General features: G+C 35.9%; 1 long non-coding RNA gene across 5 annotated transcripts in view; it reads left to right on the top strand.

Annotated features, from left to right (window-relative positions):
- Positions 1-25,326, top strand: part of LOC136793801 (uncharacterized) — a 1,119,572-nt gene that overhangs the window by 904,893 nt on the left and 189,353 nt on the right. For 2 of the 5 annotated variants that reach the window (XR_010839588.1, XR_010839591.1), the window contains one exon: positions 7,677-9,503. The exons of the other annotated variants lie outside the window; for them this stretch is intronic. This is a non-coding gene — a long non-coding RNA (uncharacterized lncRNA). Of the gene's footprint in view, positions 1-7,676; positions 9,504-25,326 lie in introns of those variants that run through there. 5 annotated transcript variants of the gene reach the window in all.

Genomic DNA, 25,326 nt, shown 5'->3' with positions numbered 1-25,326 from the left:
CTTAACTCAAATAATTATTTATGCAATTTTCCCTCTCCCTTTAATTTCTGTAGATCGAGAAATACATGGAAGAGATACATTTGGTTGGTAGGTTAGAGAAATAATCTGAGAATGTTTATTCCTTAGACTCCTTCTTATTCCACAGTTTACTACCTCATACTTTCAGCAAAAACTACACCGTCAAATTCTTCTCTCCCAGATAGATTTTACTATCTGCCTAATTGAATTTAACGTCCACCTTTATTAGAAAGAACACTCAGCTAGAATGAAATAAAAGCACCTTAGTTTCAGGATGAAACAACCTTGGAATCACAGATTCTTTCTCTCTACCACAGCCAGGGGCTTCTTCAAAGACATCTGTGAGTCCTGCCCTGCTGTGTGTCACCATGGCCTGGTAATTCCTGGAGATGACCAGGTCAATATTTTTCAAAGGCTCTCCTCACCAAAAGCTGTGCTGGTCTCAGCCCAATTTAACTTATGACTAACAGCCTCTGTCTGAGGGTTGCTATTCCCTTCAAACTTACCAGATTTGAGTTCAGGTACATATAGTTAAATGGGTCTTATTATTTTAGAAACATAGGAAAGGATGAGTAAGGAGTTAACCTAATTTATGAAACAGAATTCCTAATTGATTTGAAATTAGATATTCCCTTTTTAAAAAGTGCTAACAGAAAAAATCTACTAAAACTATATTTTTGTAAGATGTAAAATGATTCATATATATGTGTATATATATATACACACATGTATATACAACACATATACCCACACATACGTATGTTTTTAGTCTTCCCAATTTTTGAGGATCACAGCTATTAAAACTGCTGTGATTTTGGTATATTTCAGCCCTCAGTGTCTAGATCATATACTAAATAAATTTTGTTCCTCATTCAGGTATCTCTCAGGTGCAATTTTTTTGTCCCTTAAAGATAAGTGATAGAAAGAGATGAGTTTTTACTACCTAATTAATTGTCATTCACTACCAATTAATGTATGCTACATCACAAAAATAATTCATTCTCATCATCATGATTATATTAATATTCTTTTCTTTAAAAACAATTGTAGGCATTTAAAAATACTTGACTAGAAATTCCTTCCAAGTTTATAAGTGATGACATTAATTTCAAAATGCCAGCCACATAGCTGTTCAAGTGGAAGATGTATAGGGATTAAATAGTATACAAAAGTCTCTAAGATCCACTTTATTTTACGTGTAATATTAACTTCTACGTAACTTCTTCCCCAATTCGTAAAAACATATAGAAGTTCTTTTCTATTAAACATCTTTAGAGACAGAAAAATATATATACCTCCTATTTTCTCTCTTAACACTAGTTTCTTTTGCATGTGGAGGGGATGTTTTGTCTCAGCAAAACTATTGCTTTGAGTTACGAACCAGTCACTCTGTATAACTCCTCATACTCTCCACCTGCATCCTTATCTGAATGCCTCATCTGGGAGAACTTGAGTTTTGTTTATCGATGTTGCATTCGTAACTGACTGCATGTTAAACCAGCCCGCCATTGCTTTAGGAGGTAAACTGCAGTAATAAATGAAGTCGAAATTCTTTATTCCTCCTCTGGCACAAGTCATTAGTTTTCCTAGGTAAGGAGATATTTGCAAGCTTGCATTCCAATCTTGATTTTCTTTCTCTCTGAAGCCCTAATTTTTTTCTTCTATTGGGAAATTTTCTTCCATTTACAATACTGTTCTATCTATTTAAAATTAAGTCTTAAGAGTTCCCACAGAAGACTTATGAAAATAATTTTTTTTCTTTTACTTTGGGTCAAAATGCCCCAACAAGATTGACAACTGCTTAAGTTGCTAATAAATCAGAAGTGTCCTTATCTCTTAAATATCCAAGTAGTAAAATATTTCTGGATCAGACTGGGCATACGCCAAAATGGCAAGAATATGTTCCTTACTTCTGATCAAAAATGGAGAGTTCAGACTCAAAAAATCACGGACAGTTAAAAATTAATTTTCGCACTCTTATTTTATATCAACAATAGTAACCATATAACTCAAGACAATTATCAATGGTTTTGTATGCCTACATTTATTACCTTCAATTTTTTATGATTAAACATGAAGAAAATGTCATTTTAGAAAAATTGCAGAATGAGACAAGAAAGCAAACAGCAGCAGCAATGAAACTATAGCCTAGAGAAAGGCACTGTTCTGTGATATTAAACAATGGTGGGTGAAACTTTGTCAGGCTTAGTTAGTGCTTTCTGGAATCCATTGCCCTGACAGAATTGAAAAAGTCATTTGGACTTAGTAAGAGGAGGAGAATCAAGTCCCACTATCCTGTGAGTTCAAACTAGCAACATGTTTACAGTCTACTGGGAGGTCTACTCCATGTTTTATAATTTACTAAGAAAAAAAGAATAGCACAGAAACACACACACACACACACACACACACACACACACACACACACACACAAATCCTGTTGTATCCCACTCTAACTAAACTAATCTAGTGGTGTTATGGACTGCATGTCTGTATCCCCTCACCACAAATTTGTATGATGAAACCTTAACCCCAGTGATGGTATTTGGAGGTAGGGCCCTTGGGAAATAATTAGGTTTAGATGAGGTCACAAAGCTAGAGCCCTCATGATGAGATTAGTGTACTTATAAGAAGAGAAAGAGACTAGAGCTATCTCCCTACCCCACCTCTCACCATGTGGGATACAACCAGGAAATGGCTGTCTGTAAATCAGGAAGAGGGCTCTCACCAGACACCTACTCTGCCAGCACCCTGACCTTGGACTTTTCAGCCTTCAGAACTGTGAGAAATAAATGTCTATTGTTTAAGCCACCCAGTATATGGTATCTTGTTATAGCACAGCCCAAACTCACCAAGACAAGTGGTATTCCAAATTTTAAGAGCTTAGATGCCATGTTAAAAGTTGAAGTGACTATTGTGGGCTAGGCATATTACTTTGAAAATATAAGAAAATAAAACATTTCCCCTCTTCCAAATTGTTAGAATATAGCTTGGGCTCATAAGAATAAATTGAAAGTTACTATAAGGTATGTCAAGATTACAATAAAGATATGCAGTGGTTTGTTATGGTGGTACTGAAAAGGAGCATGTAAATATTACTGATGGGTAAAGGTCATGGTGTTCTAAGTGACATCTACCAACTTTCTGTTTTCAAACAATACCCTTTCAAATTTTTTTTTTGTTTAATACAGTTTTTGTAAGAAAGCTCTTTTTCAAACAGGAGAAACAACAGAACGTATCCATTTTACTGTATACATATGCTTATTTTAATGCTGTACTATGAAGTGTCAAATTACCTGAGTATTCCTGTGAACTTCCTCAACAGAATGGCAAACCACTTTTTGATCCCCTAGCATACATGAGGCATTTTATTAGGAAAAATACAGAAATAAAAAGGTTTTCCATTTCTGCAGTTTAAAACTTTGTCTATACAAACAAAATGGAGTAAAGATTTGAGTAAAAATATATCTAGATAATTTGATCAAGGTAGAAATTCTTTCTATGATTACTCTAGTGTAAATACATGCCACTTTGACCCTCTGAGGACCAGAACTGTCTGCATTATCTCAGACTGAAACAGAACACTGTGGGAGATCTGAAAAGGCAATTGAAACCACAGTGGGGAAACTTGTTATTGGATTTTTTTAAAATCTCATGCCTGGTGACATACTAGCATTTGAGAAGGTCAGCCTTGTTGAGGCGTGGATACTTTAATAACAAGTATCTCTTCATAACAAACTTCACTTGATACTGTAATTGACTTCACATCTGTGAGATTTTTATTACTGTGGATTTTCATCAACACTTCACCCAAATCCTAACTTGCCAATGAATAATGCCTGGTGAGTATCACAGACCTGAGATTATGAAGTGGGCTATGTGGCTGATAGTCCCTGTTATAGGACCATTGCCAATATATAAATACAGTGAAAAAAATTTGTAAGACTCTTATATTTGACCCTTGGAACAGTTATCTATTAATATCACTGTGCTACTGGCAAAGACTTACTTTCCCTCCCTGGCATCCTTAGGAGTGATTTTGAATTCCTATGGAAATGAACTAAGACTTCAACTTTCTGGAAAACTCCTTGCAAGAAACTGCCTCGTTCTTGTAATTTAAACCAGTTTTGATCAATTCTTTTTACAATATTGTTTGAAAGGTTCACATGAATTAGAAAGTAAACTCTCCCTTTAAGATAAGTTTAGAAAGGCTAACAGAAGTTATGCAATTGAGTTAAAATGTCAAGTTTCTTTTACATAGACTTTCTCTTATGCAGAGTCCCCACTCAGCTCTTGAAAGATAAAGGAGATTGGGTGAATAATTGCTTAAAGAAGGCACCAGAAAAACTCAACCAAGTCAGAGAACAAAATGTCAGGCAGGATCCTTTCCCATGGAGTATTTAATTAGCAAATGTCTAATACATGCAGTTAAAGAATTTTTATCTGGTAGGGCTAGGAGGAGGAACCACAGCACAGTTGATGCTAAGATAACTTTGACACCAAACGAAGTTAGGGTAGGCAGGGGTTTGGTGCAATCTTGTGCAATGCTTTCAAAGACAAAAGGCTGAAAGTTGGTTTTGACTGACAATGCAGTATTAAAATAAGCAAGGAGAAGAACTCAGAAAACTTAGAAATGAGAAGGGCAATGGAAAACCAAATCAGTTTTTCCCTTAATGATACTACAAAAATGCAGACACTGAGTGTTTTATTAATATTTATAATATTTACTTATAGAAATGTATATAGAAAAGGGGGCATATTATCATTCCTCTTCATTGTAAAATTCCTTCTCTATGAAAACCCAAATCTATATCCATGACATCATCTTCCATTATCCAATACACCTGAGGAAAAAAAGCCCACTGCCCTCTATTAGGCACCTACTATGTGCTAGAGAAAACAGAGATCAGTTATTTGAATTTTCACAGTTGCTCTATGATGTGGTCATTATCTTTCTTTTAAAAGAAGGAAAATAAGACTCAAATTATACATGTTGTTCAAGTTCATCTTTTCAGGGGCTGAGCCAGCATTTTCAGGAGTTTAGCGGGACATCAAAGTTCATGTTTCTTCACTATGTCTCACTCTTCTGACATTGTCAGTACCAAGAGCTGCTGACTGCACAAGGCCAACCATTTAATTAATGTGGTAGGTGGACTAATTAATTTTGGTCAGTGAATGTTTAATGATAATTTCGCTTCCTCCCTTGACTACTCTAGTTGTAGTTAACGACTCAGGAATGTGCTGATTATTCCAAAACACTAAAAAAATTCATAAAAGATGAATTGATAAGGGAACGCTATTTTTATGAAATATACATATTTTATGTAATTGCCTTATCATCATGTTCATAATCTCTCTTCAGTGAATCTTCTAATATAATATTCTCTGTCCCAAAGTAAAGGCACTGTAACTATCACCCTAATTCTTGCCAATACATGAAGCAAAATATATGTTGTGGAGGAAGGGGGATCTAAGGTTACCTACTAACTCTTCTAAGTTGGAAAGTTGTAAAAATGGTGTTAATACTTTTATTAAAAATATATTTCTAATCCATCATAAAGTAACTACTAGTATAAATATATTTCATAAATTACCATAAGTAATTTATGCTATGGATTCTTTTCAATAGGCTATAATTTCCTTTGAAAAATATCCCTAAACTCTCGCATCCACGTCCCCCATGAAACTCAATTCTGCTACACCCTTGCCTGTCTTTTGTCCTCTCCTCTCTTTTCTTTCTTTGGTGTTCTGATTTTTGCCCTTATTTCTATGATACCTCTCAGACTTCCTTTTCCTTTGATTTCTACAATATTGGCAGTCCCCATTTTCTCTTCCCAGTTAATCTCTTATACATAATATTTTTATCTACCTGTTTTACTATTTCATTTATTTTTTCAAAATTTATTTAATCACCCTTCTTAGTTATACTTTGCTTGTTTGCTGTAATTTTAAGACAAATATCAGTTTCCTCTATGTTGAGACCCCCCCATTATTAATAATGAAAGCATTTAAATTAAGCATTATCAGTTGAGTATAGGCTTTTCTTTGTTTTATAAATTTTGGCATGAAATTTTTGTTTCACTGTTTTCTAGATATATGCTATTTTCTAATTTCATTTTTGCTTTGGACCACGTGTTATATAAGAGGTTACTTTAAATTCTAATCAGTAAAGATTTCTGTGTCTATCTTTATTATGTATTTCTAATTACATTTGGTTGTGTTCAGAGAAAGGGGCTATAAAATCTTTAAAAATGATAAAAGAGTGCATCTGTTAATGCCATACTCCTAATTTATCCCTCCCTTTTCCCCTTTAGTAGCTATAACTTTGTTTATGGGATTAACAAGCTACTATATATAAAATAAACAACAAGGATTTACTGTATAGCACAGGGAACTAGATTCAGTATCTTGTAATAGAACATAATGGAAAATAATCTGAAAAAGAATATATATAACGGAATCACTTTGCTGTTCACCTGAAACTAACACAATATTATAAATCAACTATACTTCAATAAAAAATAAGAGAGTTCTTTATTAATAGTTCTGTAAATGTTTTTATAAATATGTAACAAGAAAGATACTCTTATTTTTAGCTTTTTTGAGGTAGGCACAAAAAAATTGTACATGTTTAGGTTGTACAATATGATTTTTAAAAGGTGTACAATGTGATGATTTAATATACATACACATTGTGAAATGATTAGCACAATCAAGTTAATTAACACATCCATCACCTCACATAGTTACCACAATTTTGTGTGTGATGAGAACACTTAAAATTTACTTTTTAAGCTACTTTCCAGTGTAGAATACAGTATTATTAACTATAACCACCATGCTGTGTATTAAATCCCCAGAACTTACTCATCTTATAACTGAAAGTTTGTACCCATTGAACAGCATCTCCCCATTTTCCCCTCCCCCTAGTCCCTGATGACTACAGTTCTATTCTGGTTTTATGAGTTCAACATTTTCAGATTCCATGTATAAATGAATTCATACAGTCAGTATTTGTCTGCTGTACCTGGCCTGTTTCATTTAGCATAATGTCTTCCAGCTGCATCCATGCTATTGAAAATGACCAGATTTCCTTCTCTTTTAATGACAGGATAATATTCCATAATGTATGGATCTATATCCCTATCTATCTATCCATCCATCATTCTACCTATCTGTTACATTTTCCTTATCCATTCATCCATCAACAGACACTTAGGTTGTTTCCATATATTGATTCTTATGAATAATGTTGCAATGACATAGGAATGCAGATATCCCTTAAAGGTACTGATTTTTACTTCCTTTGGATATATTCCCAGAATGGGATTTCTGGATCATATGATAGTTTTATTTTTAATTTTTTGAGGAAACTCCATACCGTTTTCTATAATGACTGTGCCAATTTACATTCCCACCAACAGTGTAGAAGGGTACCCTTTTCACCACACCCTTGGCAACATTTGTTACTTTTTTTTTCTTTATGACCATCCTATCAGAGGTGATATCTCATTGTGATTTTGATTTGCATTTCCCTGATGATTAGTGATATTGAGTGCTTTTTCATATACCTGTTGTCCATTTGTATGTCTTCTTTGGAAAAAATGTCTATTCAGGTCCTCTATCCATTTATCTTTTATTTTTTATTTTTTTTGCAGTACACGGGCCTCTCACTGTTGTGGCCTCTCCCATTGCGGAGCACAGGCTCTGGATGCGCAGGCTCAGCGGCCATGGCTCACGGGTCTAGCCGCTCCGTGGCATGTGGGATCTTCCCGGACCGGGTCATGAACCCGTGTTCCCTGCATCAGCAGGTGGACTCTCAACCACTGCGCCACCAGGGAAGGCCTATCCATTTTTTAATTGGGCTGTTTCTTTGATATTGAGTTGTATGTGTTCCTTATATATTTTGGATATTAACACTTTATCATGCAGATATTTTTCCCATTCCATAGGAATCTTTTAATTTAGTTGACTGTTCCCATTACCATATAGAAGCTTTTTAGTTTGATGTAGTCCTACTTATTTATTTTTGCTTTTGTTGGGCTGTGCTTTTGGTGTACACAGAAATCACTGCCAAGACCAATGGCAAAGAAATTTTTCTTCCAGAAATTTTATGATTTTAAGTCTGAAATTTAAATCTTTAATCCATTTAGAGTTAATATTGGTGTGAGACAGGGGTCCAGTTTCATTGTTTTGCATGTGGTTATCCAGTTTTTCCAACACCATTTATCAAAGAGACTATCCTTTCTCCATTGAGTAGTCTTGGCTCCCTTGGTCAAAAATTAGCTAACTGTATAAGTGTGGGTTTATATCTGGGCTATTTATTCTATTCCATTGGTCTATGTGACTGTTTTTATGCCAATACCATGCTTTTTTGATTACTATAGTTTTGTAAAATAGTCTGCTATCAAGAAGTGTGGTACTTCTAGCTTTGTTCTTCTTTCTCAAGATTGTTTTAGCCAAAAAGGGTCTTCTAAGATTCCATGTGAATTTTAGGATTTTTAAAACAATTTCTGTGAAAAATGTCATTAGAATTTTGATAGGGATTGCACTGAATCTATAGATGGCTTTGGGTAGTGTGGACATTTTAATAATGTTATTTCTTCCAAAATGAAATAGGATATCTTTTCATTTACTTGGGTCTTCAATTTCTTTCATCTTTGTCATAGTTTTCAGAGAATAGTACTTTCACCTCCTTAGTTAAGTTTATTCCTAGGTATTTTATTTTTATTTTTGGATACAATTGTAAATAAGATTGCTTTCTTTATTCCTTTTTCAGACACTTCTTTATTAGTGTATAGAAACTCAACTGATTTTTGTATGTTGACTTCACATCCCACAACTTTACTTCGTTCATTTATTAGTTTTCACAACTTTTTGGAGGAATATTTAGGGATTTCTATAGAAAAGGTCATGTCATCTGCAAAGACAGTTTTACTTCTTCCATTCCAAATGGACGCCTTTAATTTTCTTCTTCCTACTTAGGATCCCTAGTACTATGTAAAACAGAAGTGGTCAGAGTGGGCACTTTATCTTATTCCTCATCTTAGAGGAAATCTTTCAGCCTTTTATTATTGAGTATTATGTTCATGCTGGGTTGATCAGATATGCCCTTTATGATGTTGAGGTAATTTTTACTATTCCTAATTTGTTGAGAGTTCTTATTATGAAAGGGTATTAAATTTTGTCAAATCCTTTTCTATATCTATTGAGATAAAGATATGATTATTTTCATGAACTGCTAACACAATGCCAGCTCTACCTTCCTCCAGATTTTTTTGTTATAAAACCAAGTAAATCCCTATTTAATCCTTAATCCACTTTCAGATGATACTCATTATTATGTGAACTAACTCTAGGAGGATATGGATTTCTTTTTGTTTGATATTTCTCATAGAGGTATGTCCACTGCCAAGAAAATGACCTAGCACAAAATATGTGCTCAGTAAATATTGGTTGAATAAATAAATATAATGTTTATTCCTAATTTACAAGATTTATATACCTTTTTTTAAACATCTTTATTGGAGTATAATTGCTTTACAATGGTGTGTTAGTTTCTGCTTTACAACAAAGTGAATCAGTTATACATATACATATGTTCCCATATCTCTTCCCTCTTGTGTCTCCCTACCTCCCACCCTCCCTATCCCACCCTTCTAGGTGGTCATAAACCACCTAGCTGATCTCCCTGTGCCATGCGGCTGCTTCCCACAAGCTATCCACCCTACGTTTGGTAGTGTATATATGTCCATGCCAGTCTCCCACTTTGTCACAGCTTACCCTTCCCCCTCCCCATATCCTCAAGTACATGCTCTAGTAGGTCTGTGTTTTAGTCCCATCCTACCCTTATGCTCTTCATGACTTTTTCTTAGATTCCATATATATGTGTTAGCATACGGTACTAATTTTTCTCCTTCTGACTTACTTCACTCTGTATGACAGACTCCAGGTCCATCCACCTAACTACTAATAACTCAGTTTCATTTCTTTTTATGGGTGAGTAATATTCCATTGTATATATGTGCCACATCTTTATCCATTCATCTGTTGATCGACACTTAGGTTGTTTCCATGTCCTGGCTATTGTAAATAGAGCTGCAATGAACATTTTGGTACATGACTCTTTTTTTTTTTTTTTTTTTTTTTTTTTTTTTTTTTTTTTTTGCGGTACGCGGCCTCTCCCATTGCGGAGCACAGGCTCCGGACGCGCAGGCTCGGCGGCCATGGCTCACGGGCCCAGCCGCTCCGCGGCATGTGGCATCTTCCCGCACCGGGGCACGAACCCGTGTCTCCTGCATCGGCAGGCAGACTCTCAACCACTGCGCCACCAGGGAAGCCCATGACTCTTTTTGAATTATGGTTTGCTCAGGGTATATGCCCAGTGGTGGGATTGATGGGTCGTATGGTAGTTCTATTTGCAGTTTTTTAAGGAACTTCCATACTGTGCTCAATAGTGGCTGTATCAATTTACATTCTCACCAGCAGTGCAAGAGTGTTCCTTTTTCTCCACACTCTCTCCAGCATTTATTGTTTCTAGATTTTTTGATGATGGCCATTCTCACTAGTGTGAGATTATATCTCATTGTAGTTTTGATTTTCATTTCTCTAATGATTAACGATGTTGAGCATTCTTTCATGTGTTTGTTGGCAATCTATATACCTTCTTTGGAGAAATGTCTGTTTAGTTCTTCTGCCCATTTTTGGATTGGGTTGTTTGTTTTTTTGTTATAGAGCTGCATGAGTTGCTTATAAATTTTGGAGATTAATCCTTTGTCAGTTGCTTCATTTGCAACTATTTTCTCCCATTCTGAGGGTTGTCGTTTAGTCTTGTTTATGGTATTCTTTGCTGTGAAAAAGCTTTTAAGTTTCATTAGGTCCCATTTGTTTATTTTTGTATTTATTTCCATTTCTCTAGGAGGTGGGTCAAAAAGGATCTTGCTGTGATTTATGTCATAGAGTGTTCTGCCTATGTTTTCCTCTAAGAGTTTGATAGTGTCTGGCCTTACATTTAGGTCTTTAACCCATTTTGAGTTTATTTTTGTGTATGGTGTAAGGGAGTGTTCTAATTTCATAGTTTTACATTTACCTGTCCAGCTTTCCCAGCACCACTTATTGAAGAGGCTGTCTTTTCTCCACTGTATATTCTTGCCTCCTTTATCAAAGATAAGGTGACTATATGTGTGTGGGTTTATCTCTGGGCTTTCTATCCTGTTCCATTTATCTATATTTCTGTTTTTGTGCCAGTACCATACTGTCTTGATTACTATAGCTTTGTAGTATAGTCTGAAGTCAGGGAGCCTGATTCCTTCAGCTCCATTTTTTGTTCTCAAGATTGCTTTGGTTATTTGGGATCTTTTGTGTTTCCATACAAATTGTGAAATTTTTTGTTCTAGTTCTGTGAAAAATGCCAGTGGTAGTTTGATAGGGATTGCATTGAATCTGTAGATTGCTTTGGGTAGTAGAGTCATTTTCACAATGTTGATTCTTCCAATCCAAGAACATGGTATATCTCTCCATCTGTTTGTCTCATCTGTAATTTATTTCATCAGTGTCTTATAATTTTCTGCATACAAGTCTTTTGTCTCCTTAGGTGGGTTTATTCCTAGATATTTTATTCTTTTTGTTGCAATGGTAAATGGGAGTGTTTTCTTAATTTCACTCTCAGATTTATCATCATTAGTGTATAAGAATGCCAGATTTCTGTGCATTACCTTTGTAATCTGCTACTTTACCAGATTCATTGATTAGCTCTATTAGTTTTCTGGTAGCATCCTTAGGATTCTCTATGTATAATATCATGTCATCTGCGAACAGTGACAGCTTTACTTCTTTTTTTCCTATTTGGATTCCTTTTATTTCTTTTTCTTCTCTGATTGCTGTGGCTAGAATTTCCAAAACTATGTTGAATAAGAGTGGTGAGAGTGGACCTTGTCTTATCCCTGATCTTAGTGGAAATGGTTTCAGTTTTTCACCATTGAGGACGATGTTGTCTGGGGGTTTGTCATATATGGCCTTTATTATGTTGAGGAAAGTTCCCTCTATGCCTACTCTCTGCAGGCTTTTTATCATAAATGGGTGTTGAATTTTGTCAAAAGCTTTCTCTGCATCTACTGAGATGATCATATGGTTTATCTCCTTCAGTTTGTTGATATGGTGTATCACGTTGATTGATTTGTGTATATTGAAGAATCCTTGTGTTCCTGAAATAAACCCCACTTGATCATGGTGTATGATCCTTTTAATGTGCTGTTGGATTCTGTTTGCTAGTACTTTGTTGAGGATTTTTACATCTATGTTCATCAGTGATATTGGCCTGTAGTTTTCTTTGTGACATCTTGGTCTGGTTTTGGTGTCAGGGTGACGGTAGCCTCATAGAATGAGTTTGGGAGTGTTCCTCCCTCTGCTATCTTTTGGAAGAGTTTGAAAAGGATATGTATTAGCTCTTCTCTAAATGTTTGATAGAATTCTCCTGTGAAGCCATCTGGTCCTGGGCTTTTGTTTGTTGGAAGATTTTTAATCACAGTTTCAATTTCAGTGCTTGTGATTGGTCTGTTCATATTTTCTCTTTCTTCCTGGTTCGGTCTCGGCAGGTTGTGTGTTTCTAAGAATTTGTCCATTTCTTCCAGGTTGTCCATTTTATTGGCATACAGTTGCTTGTAGTAATCTCTCATAATCTTTTGTATGTCTGCAGTGTCTGTTGTTACTTCTCCTTGTTCAATTCTTATTCTGTTGATTGACTCTTCTCCCTTTTTTTCTTAATGAGTCTGGCTAATGGTTTATCAATTTTATTTATCTTCTCAAAGAACCAGCTTTTAGTTTTACTGATCTTTGCTATTGTTTCATTCATTACTTTTTCATTTATTTCTGATCTGATCTTTATGATTTCTTTCCTTCTGCTAAATTTGGGGGTTTTTTGTTCTTTCTCTAATTGCTTTAGGTCAAGGTTAGGTTGTTTATTCTAGATGTTTCCTGTTTCTTAAGGTAGGAATGTATTGCTATAAGCTTCCCTCTTACAACTGCTTTTGCTTCATCCCATAGGTTTTGGGTCATCGTGTCTCTATTGTCATTTGTTTCTAAGTATTTTTTGATTTCCTCTTTGATTTCTTCAGTGATCACTTCGTTATTAAGTAGTGCATTGTTTAGCCTCCATGTGTTTGTATTTTTTACAGATCTTTTCCTGTAATTGATATCTAGTCTCATACTGTTGTAATTGGAAAAGTTACTTGATATGATTTCAATTTTCTTAAATTTACCAAGGCTAGATTTGTGACCCAAGATATGATCTATCCTGGAGAATGTTCCATGAGCACTTGAGAAAAATGTGTATTCTGTTGTTTTTAGATGGAATGTCCTATAAATATCAATTAAGTCCATCTTCTTTAATGTATCATTTAAAACTTGTGTTTCCTTATTTATTTTCATTTTGGATGATCTGTCCATTGGTGAACGTGGGGTGTTAAAGTCCCCTACTATGATTGTTTTACTGTCTATTTCCCCTTTTATGGCTGTTAGTATTTGCCTTATGTAATGAGGTGCTCCTATGTTGGTTGCATAAATATTTTCAATTGTTATATCTTCATCGTGGATTGATCCCTTGATCATTATGTAGTGTCCTTCTTTGTCTTTTGTAATAGTCTTTATTTTAAAGTCTGTTTTGTCTCATATGAGAATTGGTACTCCAGCTTTCTTCTGATTAACATTTGCATAGAATATCTTTTTCCATCCCCTCACTTACAGTCTGTATGTGTCCCTAGGTCTGAAGTGGGTCTCTTGTAGACAGCGTATATATGGGTCTTGTTTATGTATCCATTCAGCCAGTCTGTGTCTTTTGGTGGGTGCATTTAATCCATTTACATTTAAGGTAATTATCTATATGTATGTTCCTATTAACATTTAATTAATTGTTTTGGTTTGTTCTTGTAGGTCTTTTCCTTCTCTTCTGTTTCTTGCCTAGAGAATTTCCTTTAGCATTTGTTGTAAAGCTGGTTTGGTGGTGCTGAACTCTCTCAGCTTTTGCTTGTCTGTAAAGGTTTTAATTTCTCCATCAAATCTGAATGAGATCTTTGCTGGGTAGAGTAATCTTGGTTGTAGATTTTACTCCTTCATCACTTTAAATATGTCCTTCCACTCCCTTCTAGCTTACAGAGTTTCTGCTGAAAGATCAGCTGTTAACCTTATGGGGATTCCCTTGTGTGTTTTTTGTTGTTTCTCCCTTGCTGCTTTTAATAGGTATATTTGTATTTAATGTTTGATATTTTGATTAATATGTCTCTTGGCATGTTTCTCCTGGGATTTATCCTGTATGGGACTCTCTGTGCTTCCTGGACTTGATTAACTATTTCCTTTCCCATATTAGGGAAGTTTTCAAGTATAATCTCTTCAAATATTTTCTCAATCCCTTTCTTTTTCTCTTCTTCTTCTGGGATCCCTATAATTCAAATGTTGGTGCATTTAATGTTGTCTCTGATGTCTCTGAGACTGTCCTCAGTTCTTTTCATTCTTTTTTCTTTATTCTGCTCTGCAGTAGTTATTTCCACTATTTTATCTTCCAGGTGACTTATCCGTTCTTCTGCCTGAGTTATTCTGCTATTGATCCCATATAGAGTATTTTCAATTTCATTTATTGTGTTGTTCATCATTGCTTGCTTCCTCTTTAGTTCTTCTAGGTCCTTGTTAAATGTTTCTTTCATTTTGTCTATTCTCTTTCCAAGATTTTGGATCATCTTTACTATTATTATTCTGAATTATTTTTCAGGTAGGCTGCCTATTTCCTCTTCATTTGTTAGGTCTGGTGGATTTTTACCCACCATCAGATTTACCTTTACACACATCTGCTGTGTGTTCCTGTTTCTTTTCATTTTGCTTACTGTGTTTGGGGTCTCCTTTTTGCAAGCTGTATGTTCGTAGTTCCCATTGTTTTTGGTGTCTGTCCCCAGTGGCTAATGTTGGATCAGTGGGTTGAGTAGGTTTCCTGGTTGAGGGGACTAGTGCCTGTGTTCTGGTGGATGAGGCTGGATCTTGTCTTTCTGGTGGGCAGGTCCACGTCTGGTGGTGTGTTTTTGGGTGTCTGTAGCCTTATTGTGATTTTAGGCAGCCTCTCTACTAATGGATGGGTCTGTAGTCCTGTCCTGCTAGTTGTTGGGCATGGGGTGTCCAGCTCTGTAGCTTGTTGGTCATTGAGTGAAGCTAGGTCTTGGTGTTGAGATGGAGATCTTTGGAAGATTTTCACCATTTGATATTACGTGCAGCTCAGAGGTCTCTTATGGAACAGTGTCCTGAAGTTGGTTCTCCCACCTCAAAGACACATCCCTGACGCCTGGCTGGAGCACCAAGAGCCTTTAATCCACACGTCTCAGAATAAAATGGAGAAAAAATAGAAAGTAAAGAAAGTAAGGAAGGAAGGAAGAAAAGAAGGAAGAAAGGAAGGAAGAAAAGGAAGAAAGGAAGAAAGAAAGAAAGAAGATAAAATAAAGTATGATCAAATAAATTTATTAAAATAAAAAATAATTATTCAGAAGAAAAAATTTTTTAAGTAAAAAAAAAAAAAAAATGGGACGGTCAGAACCCTAGGACAAATGGTGAAAGCAAAGCTATACAGACAAAATCTCACACAGCAGCACACACATACACACTCACAAAAAGAGAAAAAGGGGAAAAAAATAATATATCTGGCTCCCAACGTCCACCTCCTTAACTTGGGATGATTCACTGTCTATTTAGGTATTCCACAGATGCAGGGCACTTCAACTTGATTGTGGAGATTTAATCTGCTGCTTCTGAGGCTGCTCGGAGAGACCTCCCCCTCTCCTCTTTGTTCGCACTGCTCCTGGGGTTAAGCTTTGGACCTGGCCCGGCCTCTGCGCATATGTCGCCCAATGGCATCTGCTCTTCCCTCAGACAGGACGGGGTTAAAGGAGCAGCTGATTTGAGGGTTCTGGCTCAGGCCAGGGGGAGGGAGGGGTACGGATGTGGGGCGAGCCTGGGCAACAGAGGCCGGCGTGACGTTGCACCAGCCTAAGGCGCGCCGTGCGTTTTCCTGCGGTAGTTGTCCCTGGATCCCGGGACTCTGGCAGTGGCGGGCTGCACAGGCTCCCGGGAGGGGAGGTGTGGATAGTGACCTGTGCTCTCACACAGGCTTTTTGGTGGTGGCAGCAGCAGCCCTAGCATCCCAGGCCCGTCTCTGGTGTCCGTGCTGATAGCCGCGGCTCGAGTCTGTTTCTGGTGCTCCCGTAAGTGGCACGCTTAATCCCCTCTCCTCGCGCACCAGGAAACAAAGAGTGAAGAAAAAGTCTCTTGTCTCTTCGGCAGCTCCGTGCCCATCTGTGGAGCTCCTTTAAGTGGCGCGCTTGATCCCCTCTCCTCAAGCCCCTGGAAGTAAAGAGGGAAGAAAAGGTCTCTTGCCTCTTCAGCAGCTCCAGACTTCTCCCGGACTCCCGCCCTGCTAGCCTTGGTGCACTAACCCCTTCAGGCTGTGTTCATGCTGCCAACCCCAGTCCTTCCCGGCTTTGCACCAAAGCCTGAGCCTCAGCTCCCAGCACCCCCGCCCTTCCAGGCGGGTGAGCAGACAAGCCTCTTGGGCTGGTGAGTGCTGGTTGGCACCAGTCCTCTGTGCGGGAATCTCTCTACTTTGCTCTCCACACTCTGTTGCTGCACTCTCCTCCGTGGCTCTGAAGCTTCCCCCTCCACCACCCACAGTCTTCGCCCATGAAGGGGCTTCTAGTGTGTGGGAACCTTGCCTCCTTCACAGCTCCCTCCCACTGGTGCAGGTCCCATCCTGTTCTTTGTCTCTGTTTATTCTTTTTTCTTTTGCCCTACCCAGGTACATGGGGAGTTTCTTTCCTTTTGGGAGGTCTGAGGTCTTCTGCCAGCGTTCAGTGGGTATTCTACAGGAGCAGTTCCACGTGTAGATGTATTCTGATGTATCTGTGGGGAGGAAGGTGATCTCTGCATCTTACTCTTCTGCCATCTTCTCTATCCCCCCTCTCTATATCTTTTAAATCACATTTACCTTTCAATGTGATCTCATCTAATATTAATATCACTGCTGCTGTTTTTTTGTTTGCATTTAACTGTACCTCTTTGTCCACATCTTTATTTTCAATTTTTCTGTATCTCTTTAATTCTGTTAATTATAGCTGAGTTGTTTTTAAACTTAAGCCAGTAGGTTCCATATTTCAACTGGAAATTTCAGCTCTTATTTATTTTAAGTAAACTTATTTCATCTTATTGTGTGTTTATTAGTTTTTTTAGGAATTTTTTCTTTTACTCCCTTGGTTTTATTCTTCACTGATTTGATCAAGTTGCTATTCCCTTGAATTTTCCCCTTGTTAATCAGAACTATATGATGTTAATTATAAATATATATATATATATATATATATATATATATATATACACACACACATATATATATATCATTACATAATAAGATACTGATTATTTCACCCACACAGGTGTTCTAATTTGTTTGCTCTTCTTGCTTTCCCCACCAAATAAGTCTTTTAGAATATGTTCTCATTCCTATTTTTTCTCCAGCACTTTCAAAATAAGACATTTGAAACATGTTACTTTTCCTATGATCCTGGGACCATTTGCTGTATTAATTTATTTATTACCATTAGAACTTTTCTTAAAACATGTTTCTTTCCTTAAAAGAATCCTGATTTAAGAGGGTATACTCTTACACATTTAGATACAACTATATTATTCACCAGTGTTTTACCTCCTTCTTCTCTATCTCAAAGTATCTGGTCAGATTCATGTGTAGTTAGTTTAGAATACTTTATCAAGCATTTTCCTGTATGAAATAGATGAGGTATTCTCTGGACCCTCGCACATCTGTGAATATCTTTTATTTTGACAGTGAATGATATATGGACTGTATATAATATTCTCTCAGTAGTCCATAATTGCTCCAAACTGTTTTCCAGATTTGCAGATAAGAAGTCTGATACTAATTTTTAATTTGTAAGAAATATGTGCTGATTAGATATAGACATATATATACATATAATAGATATAAATACACACACACACATACCAGAAAATCCTGAAGCATGTATCTTTATCAATCAATATTTTCTGCATCTCCACAAACCATTTTGATCTATAAACTCAGTTTTAACAGAGAGTTCCGCACAGAGAAATTATATTTTATTATATATGGTTTCCACTGCAATCTGTTTCTTGCTCTTTCTTTTTCACATGGTAACTCTCCTGAATTTGTATCTAAGTCTTATTTTTTTCCATTGTAATTTAAATATAATTGTATTTTTGTATTGTGGTTTGAACTACTTATTGATCTTTGAAACATAAACTTTCTTTCTTCCAGTTTTATTGTGAAATAATTGACATGCAGCACTGTATAAGTTAGGGTGTAGGGTGTAATTATTTAAGGTTACATACATAACCTTATTACATACATACATAATGAAATGATTATTACAGTAAGGTTAGTAAACATCCATCATCTCATACAGATACAAAATTAAAGAATTTTCCTTGTAATGAGAACTCTTAGGATTTACCTGAACAACTTTCAAACATAACATACAGAAGTGTTGATTATATTTATCATGTACATTACATCTCTAGTACTTATAACTAGAAGTTTGCACCTTTTGACTGCCTTCATCCAATTCCCCCTCCCCAGACCCATTGCTTCTGATAACCACAAATCTGTTCTATTTTCTATGAATTCATTTGTATGTATATATGTTGTTTTGAAGTTTAATTGACTTAGAACACAATGGTAGTTGCTGTTATACAACATAATAATTCTTTTCTATACATTTCAAAATGCTCACTATGATAAGTCTAGTTATGATATGTCACCTCAAAGATATTACCTAGTCATTGATTATATTCCCCACACTGTACATTTTATACTGATGATTCATTTACTTTGTAAGTGGAAGTTTTTAACCTCTTAATATTCCTCACCAATTTCTTTCTACCCCTAACCCCATCTCCTCTTGTAACCATCTTTTTGTACTCTCTCTATATAACTGTTTCTATTGTGTTTTGTTTGTTCGTTTATTAGATACTACATATAAGTGAAATCATACAGTATTTGTCTTCCTCTGACTTTTTCACTTAGCATAATACCATCTAGGTTCACCCATGTTGTCACAAATTGCAAGATTTCATTATTTTTGATGGCTGAGTAATATTCTCTCTCTGTGTGTGTAGACATATATATACACATACGTATATATATAAAATTCTACTGGATATATGTATATATATATATATATATATATATATACACACACATACACATCTTCTAAAGCTATCTATTGATGGGCATTTAGGTTGCTGCCATATCTTGGCTATTGTAAATAATGTTGCAATGAACACAGGTGTCCTTATATCTTTTCTAATTAGTGTTTTCATTTTCTTCAAATAAATACCCAGGAGTGGATTGCTGGGTCATACAGTAGGTTCTTTTAATATTTTGATTACTCTTTTACATAGTGGCTGCACAAATCTACATTCCTACCAATAGTGCACAAGGGTTTGCTTTTCTCCACATCCTCTCCAGCAATTATTATTTGTGGTCTTTTGGTAATAGCCATTTTAACAGGTGTGAGATGATATCTCAGTGTGGTTTGGATTTTTGTTTCCTTGATGATTAGTGATGTTGAGCAAATTTTTCATGGGCCTGTTAGCAATCTGTATGTCTTCTTTAGGAAAATATGTTAGCTGTGGTTTTGTCATATTTGGTCTTCTTTAACACTGATATATGTTCCCTCCATACCCACTCTGTGATGAATTTTTATTATAAATGGATGTTGAATTTTGTCAAGAGATTTTTCTGCATCTATTGAGATGATCATATGATTTTCATTCTTCAATTTGTCAATGTGGTGTATTACATTGTTTGATTTATGGCTATTCAAACATCCATGCATCCCTGGGATAAATCCCACTTGATCATGGTGTATCCTCCTTTTTGTGTATTGTTTAATTCAGTTTGCTAATATTTTGTTGAGGATTTTTGTCTGCTTTTGGTATCATGGTGATGGTGGTCTCATAGAATGTGTTTGGAAGTGTTCCTTCCTCTGCACTTTTTTGGAATAGTTTCAGAAGCATACGTGTTAACTCTTCTCTAAATGTTTGGTAGAATTCACCTGTGTGAAGACATCTGTTCCTGGACTTTTGTTGAGACTTTTAAAATTACTGATTCAATTTCAGTGCTGGTAATTGGTGTGTTCATATTTTCTATTTCTTCCTGGTTCAATCTTGGGAAATTTTCCTCTAAGAACTGCTTTTGCAGCATCCCATAGATTTTGGATTGTTTTGTTTCCATTTTCATGTCTCCAGGTATTTTTTCTATTTCTTCTTTAATTTCTTCAATGATCCATTTTTCTGTTTAGTAGCATATTGTTTTGACTCCACATTTTCATGTTTTGTGGGGGGTTTTTTGGCAGTTTTTTTTCTTGTAGTTTACTTCTAATCTCATAGTGCTGAGGTTGGAAAATATGCTTGATATAATTTGTCTTCTTAAATTTAATAAGATTTGTTTTGTGGCCTAGCATGTGATCTATCCTGGAGAACCTTCCCAGTGCACTTGAAATGGATGTGTATTCTGCTGCTTTTGGAGGGAATGTTCTATATGTAATTATTAAGTACATTTGGACTAATGTGTTGTTTAAGGTCAGTGTTTCCCTATTGGTTTTCTGTCTGCATGATCTGTCCATTGATGTAGGTGGGGTTTTACAGTCCTCTATGATTATTGTGTTATTGTAAATTTCTCCTTTTATGTCTGTTAATATTTTATGCATTTTTGTGCTTCTTTGTTGGGTACATAGATATTTACAAGTATTATATCTTCTTCTTGGACTGATCACTAGATCACCATGTCTCCTGGTGGTCAGAACTGGGTCTTGGGGTCTCTGGCAATAGGGCCCATGGGTCATGGAGCTGGTGTTGGCCTGCTAGTGGGCAGGGCTGGTTCCTGATTCCTGACACAGCTGGTTGCAGGGTCTGGGGGTGTCCCAAAATTTGCATTGGTCCATTGTTGGGTGGTCAGGGTCAAGGCTTAAGGGGTTCTGGGGCTAATACTGGTTCACTGGGGGGCAGAGCTGGGTCCTAAGTCTCTGACTATAGGGGCCTGGGGTCCCAGAGTTATGTCAGCATGCTGATGGGACAGGCTGAGGCTGAGAATGTCCTGGGGCTGGTACCTGCCCACTGGTTTGTGAGGCTAACTCCAGGGCTAGTGCTGGCCTCTGTTGGGTGGATCTGGGTCTTGGGGGTCTTGGGGTAGTACTGGTACATTGGTGTGCATGGATGGGACCTAGGCCAGCTGTGGTCTCAGGGGGTCTTAAGGTAGCAGACCTGCTGGTGGGTGGTGCTGTGTCCCTCTCTGACTACCTGCTTGGTTTGGCCTGAGGTATCTAAGTATTGGGGGTAAGAGACTGGTGAGGGGGGTTAGGTCCTAGCACTAATAAGCTAGAGAGAGTGTTCCAAAATGGCACTTGCCAGCACCAGCATCCTTTACATGTGTTTAATTGAAATTCACTTAGGAATTCTTAGTAAGAGGTAATTGGAGTACATAATGTAACAAATTGCAAAGTGTTCAACCTGGAAATTGTTTTTATTCCTACCTTAAAATAGAAGGACATTTTAATTGTGCTGGATAAAACATTCTTTTTAACATTTCCTAAACAAAAAGTAAATGATAAAGTATATCTAATAAAGCAGAGTGGCAAGAGAGTGTAAATTTAGAGGAAAGTTAGAGAGAATGTGACTGGCACTCTGACAACAATGAGAGAAAAGATGTAGGTCAAAATTATTTATGGTAATCAAAAGATATTGTTTCCAGGGGTATCAAGGGAATTCTTTGGAATATATTTCCTGTAATTTATTTTGAATAATTCTAAAATAGGGTATTAGCATCAATCTTGTGTTAGTAATCAGATGTAAAAATAAAATAATATGAGGGAAAGTAAATGAAACAAATAAAGTAAAAATTGGCTTTATTCTTAAAGATATGTTAAAAATAGGAGAATGTTGGGTGCACACAGCATTCAAAACTTGAACTTGTTATATTAGGGGAGGGGAATGTGTCAGGATTAGTCTTTTTGACATCAGTGAATTGCAGGGAATTATGCAAGTCACCAAGATCATGTGTAGAAAGAGAAAAATTAGGATGAAATATAAATGTGTATATTCTTCATACTTTAATCATTGGTTAAAACAAAAACAGAGTTAGACTCTGGCACAATGAAGCAGAATTGAGCCACGACTAGACTAAGTGGGCCGAACTCTATTATCGTGCCTATATCTCTTACATGATTAATATATAACAATGAGAATAATGTGTGGAATAATTAAAATTGGGCAACATTTTGTCAAGATTTCCCCTAGGGAACCTGGGGGGAAGATCTAAGAGGAATTGGCAGTACATTTTATGTCACATAGACTAGATGAGGCCATAATTTGAATTACATATAAAACATTTAAATCTGGTCTGTATGCACAATAGCACCTCAGGATAGAAATCTCTATGGTTTCGCCAATGAATTTTAATCTAAGTCTTACAGTTAGTTGTGTCAGTACTGTTTCTCCAGCTCTATCCATTTACCATTGCTAAGAAGGAACTTGAAAGATCTGATGGAATGTTTTCCTCCTGGTAACCAGCCTGAAATGGCTAAGAATGGACCAGTGGTTAGAGACTGTCACTTACTTCTAGGAGATACAGACATGTAAACAATTACTCTAGATGACAATACTTATAAGAGGATAACTATTTTATATGGCTTCAAAAAATCCTTCAGAGATGTTACAATGTGAATCCATGAAACATGGAGCTACCATCACCCAAATTTAAAACTTGTTTTGACAATAATTACTTTCCTGTGTTTCTTGCCTCTAATTTCTACCCTCTCCAGTTTCATCCATCACACTGCTAACAGATTAATCTTTCCAAAGCATATCTTTCTAAAGCATAAGTTAATACTGACTGTAAAAACCTTTTGTGTCGCACTATCAGTATAAAAATACAGAATTCTTACAGGGTTTTTACTATATTTGGGGGGATATTTCAGGATGATGGTGAAGTTTGAATGAAATTCTTAATGATCAGTCATAGTATCACCCATTCTACATTTCAGTCAATTGATGTTTCTGGTGTACACATATGCATGAGCATCCATATCATCAATATTTCACAACCTAGATTACACTTTCTTCCACATCTACCTTTTTAACTTTCTTATGTATCTCCTCAAAGTCTTCATATGTATTCTGTCTTTTAATCGTTGTAATACCTCTCTTACAGCACTTATAATTGCCTACTTTGTGTTGTTTGTAGTATATTTGTGTCTTACCTCATCATTCACTTGTCTTTAAGTTCTTGGAGGGCAGAATTTATGTCTGATTTATAATTTTTTCAAACTCCAGGACCAATGTGAGAGATACTTGATAAATATTTGTTGAATGCATACTGTTGTTTAGTTCATACACATTATTTTGTTTAGCAACACAAAATAGGCCAGTTTCAACAAGATTTACCAGTGCTTAACAAAATGCCTTTCATAGATAAAATATCCAAAATTATTTGAATGAATTAATGAATAAATTAATGAAAATGTGAATATTGATTGTTGTTTTGTTATACATGTTTCAAGTCCCTTACTCATTGACATGCCTAGCTTCTCATTTTCCAGGTGTGAAACTATGTCAGGGAGAATGATAATTTGTTCATATAGGTTAAGGCAGTATTAAGTCAACCTTTGGGGATTTAGAGCAGTTTAGTCAGGTTGCAGTAGTGAGAGGCTCCAGCAAACTAGTTGTCACCCTGGATTTTGCAATCTCCTCGGGCTAATACTGGTTCTGTTGAGTTTACAGTCTATAAGCCCAATACCCTTCTATAATAGAAGAGCCTTGTAACTTCCTTTAAGTTTAAAGGGAAGATCTAGAACATAATTATACCTTTGGGTTTGGCTCAGGATTAAACAGGGTTTTGATCATAGGGTAGCACTTGTTAAGTAATTAAGACTACTCTTTACACAAAAACATAAGCAGCATTCCAAAACATTATAGATCTAACCTTTACAAGTATAGAAAAACCCACATTCCTTATTCAAATTTTTATTTTTTCTTACTGTGTTGTCCCCTAAAAGCCCATGCATCCTAGACACTCAATAATATTTACTATTTACAGATGAGAGCATTACAAAACACCAGCATTGTAAAAATAGTTTTCTATGGATCCTTTTCTTCAGAAGATATTTTCCAGTATTCTGGCTGCCATGAACTAATACACTTGCTAAACTTTCTTTGAATTACCTAAGAAAGTTCATTATAAAAACACAGTCTCCATTTCTCTTCATCAGACATAGGTCACTTGGAAAAAGTTTAAGTCTAAACCATCAAGAATAAAAATTTGTAATACCATTTATTTGGAAATTGAATGAGAATTCTTTTAGATAGAAAAAAATAGTGTTCATTAAATAGAAAAAATGAACCTCTCTTTTATTGCCTGTTATAAACTAAGAATAGCTATTCTCTTTATCCTGCGCAGATGAAAGCAAGACTGCTGCTTCTTGCACAGAATTTCAGATTTCTGATAAATATGACTCATATTCTTTGTAATATTTCAGCTAGATGGCTTAATATAATGTTTGATGATAATGATGATGAGGAGGATGACGGCTAGCATTAGTTAAACACAAATTATGTGTCATTGTTCTCTACATTTGGCATGCAATACTTCATTTAGTCTTCAAAACAGATCTAAAAATATGTAATATTATTTCCCCATTTTACTTATAAGAAGCTGAGGCATAAAGAAGCTGCATAACTTGCCATGGGCCCCACATTTACTAAATAAGAGAGCCAATCCAGTTCTTGCTAATCTCACAACATGGACTCTGTGTTATTACAGAATACTATCAGTGCCTGATTCTCAGGTTTTATGACCTAAGAATTAAAATTTCATCAAAAATTGAAATTATGTTAGAAATTTATATAATTGAGGCAGTATTGTTCTGAGAACTAAACAAAGATTTAAAAGAATGGAATTTCAATGTCAATTAAGCAGTTCATTTAGTTCTCTCATACATTCTTGTTCTCTCTCTTGTTCTCCTTTTTCTCCCATATAATGATATTTATATTTGAATTCATGGGGAAGTGGCTAAGTCACCAAGTGTGAGACCCTTTAAAGAACAATATAAAATGAATGTATAGTAAAATCAAGTTACAGCAAAGGAGTGTTTCCTTTAAATTTATTAATATTATGCAAAACTAACATTGGTATTGCTCATAAAGTTCTATCACTTGAATGAATTCTAGAAATCA

The sequence above is a fragment of the Kogia breviceps genome, chromosome 3 (genome assembly GCF_026419965.1).
Source record: "Kogia breviceps isolate mKogBre1 chromosome 3, mKogBre1 haplotype 1, whole genome shotgun sequence".
In the NCBI taxonomy this organism is placed as follows: Eukaryota; Metazoa; Chordata; class Mammalia; order Artiodactyla; family Physeteridae; genus Kogia; species Kogia breviceps.
The sequence above is the reverse complement of the archived record's forward strand: the minus strand, read 5'-3'. Positions and strand labels throughout refer to the sequence as shown.